The following is a 2,215-nucleotide window of genomic DNA, read 5'->3' on the forward strand; positions in this document are numbered from 1 at the left end:
TGCAGTCCCCAGACCCCATTGCTGCCCTTGGTGGCTCCGTGCTGTGTCACAAACCCCCCACCAAGGACTCACTCCGGCTCGGCCTCCCTGCCGCAGCGGGGGACAGTGGTGGCAGGATGGCAGCAGGCGTGCTGAGCCCCACCAATGCACACCCTGCTCTGGCAGCATCCTCCAGCCTTCTGCAGGGCCTCCCTCTCTGGCCCTCAGCCCCGGAGACCCCAGTCTCCCTGGGCAGACCATCTGCCTGCCGCAGCTCGCTGCCTTTTGCAGCAGGGCTGCCTGCAGCCATTTTGGGGATGTCTGTCTCCATGTCAGCCCCTTGCTTGCCATGGGCTTGTGGCTGAGGTCCTCCTCCCCTCTTCCCCCAGGAGCTGGACACGGTGCGGGAGCTCTCCATCCATCTCTTCCAAATTGCAATGGGGCTCGTGGTGGGTGCTGAAAAGAAGAAGATGAAGAAGGTGGTGTGGGACAGCCTGCTGCCGCTGCTCTTTCACCTGCATGACCAGGACGAGAGTGTGGCCAAGGTGGGATTCCCAACCTGACTGGTCCTTTGGGGAGGGCAATGCTGACACTGCACTGTGAGGTCTAGCTTGTTGAGTCCCTAGGAACAGGCAGAGCCCCCCTCCCTGCCCACTGCTGCCTTTTTCCTCCTGCTGCCTGGTGGATGGGCAGGTGGGTCCCTTTCCCACCCAGCTCCCTCCACACAGCCCCTGGCATGGGTCCCTGCAGCCCCAGAGACTGGACTACGGCTCCGCAGCAGCCTGGGGCCACCAAAGCTGAAACGCTGAAGCCCCGACAGGCTTCCAGCCAGAGAGGGTGGCTGCCCTCCTCTTCCCCTGGGGTGCTGAACCTGCTGGCAGCATCAGTCCCCAGCTGGTGCGTCTTCCCTGCATGGGCCAGGACAGGCTCTGAGCCCCACCAGGAGGGAGGACACAGGGTCCTGTGCCCCCCATGGTGGTGGTAGCATCTGTGCTGCTCACCAGGCCTCCCAGGAAGCCCTCCGCAGCGCTGGCCAGTTCCTGAAGTGGAGGCAGCTGGTGCGACCGGCCGAGACGGCGCAGGCATGGAGGATCTGCGAGTGCTTGGTAAGCATAGCCCGAACACCCCTGGGATCTGCCCTGGGTAAGCCCTGCCCGTGCCCAGCAGAGGGGACCAAGGGCAGTGTCCCCACAGCTGCATGCACCCTCCTGGAACAGGCTCTGCTCCAGGCTGTCCTCACCTCCGGGGTCCCAAAGGGGACCCCGCCACCAGGATGGCACCCTAGCATTGCCTGGGAGCCCTCTGCTCCCTCCAAACCCCAATGCGGAGAGCGGAGAGCTGGGAATGTCCTGCTGGGGAGAAGAAGGGTGGTCCTTGGTGGAGGGATGGCCCAACGGGGGGGCCATCTCTGTGCCAACTCTGCACCCTTCTCTCCAGCTGGCCAGGAAGAGGAGCAGGGCCACGTACTACCTGTGGAAGAGCCAGACCTACCTGCGGAGCCCGCAGGAGTCCCTGCGGCTGGAGGCTGTCAGGTTCATCGGTGAGCCCCTAGCCCCAGGGTCCCTTTCTCTGCCAGGGTCCCTGTGTCCCAGTGCAGGACCTGTGGGGCACCCCTTCACTCTCTCCCACTCCTGCCTGTACAGGTAGGGCTGGCAGGAGGCTCATCCATCCCCTCCCCGATGCTGCACCCTGGGGTCAGCCCTCCCCAGGGAGCTGTGTGGCCAGACAGGCTGGCTGGTGGGTCCCTGATGGCCAGTGGGTCCCTGACATGCTGTGTCCCCCCAGGACTCCTTGGACGGGATGTGGATGAGCACAAGAACGAGCACAAGTACATCAGAGAGAGTGAGTGAGGGCAGCGGGGAGGAGGAAGGACCTTGGCATGGAGCTCCCCCCCCAGCCTGGGCAAGGGGGGCTCTGCTCCCAGCACATCTGTGGGAAGAGGGGTGTTTCGGGAGGGGCGTATTCCTAACCAGCAGCTTCCAGCTGAGCCATCTGCCCCCTGGTTCCCTCCTGGCCCTGGGAATCGTGAGGTGCAATGTGCCCTGCCTGGAAGGGATATGGGGCTGTCACCTCACCTCTGCTGCTTTGTCCCCACAGTCCTTCAAGGCCCAAGCAAAGACACCAGCCCCTTGGTCTCCTCCCTGGCAACTCAGACACTCCTCATCCTGGGACGAGGAAGGCTGAAGTCGAGGTTTAACCTACCACGGCTGAGTTTACAGATGACAAGGGCACGGAT

General features: G+C 63.7%; 1 long non-coding RNA gene across 1 annotated transcript; it reads left to right on the forward strand.

Moving 5' to 3' along the window:
- Positions 1-1,435: 1,435 nt before the first annotated feature.
- LOC126037101 (uncharacterized) lies at positions 1,436-2,215 on the forward strand. The gene is made up of 3 exons (XR_007505497.1): positions 1,436-1,519; positions 1,765-1,821; positions 2,077-2,215. It is a non-coding gene; the product is annotated as an uncharacterized LOC126037101 (long non-coding RNA).

Source organism: Accipiter gentilis, unplaced genomic scaffold, assembly GCF_929443795.1.
Source record: "Accipiter gentilis unplaced genomic scaffold, bAccGen1.1, whole genome shotgun sequence".
NCBI classification, from domain to species: Eukaryota; Metazoa; Chordata; class Aves; order Accipitriformes; family Accipitridae; genus Astur; species Astur gentilis.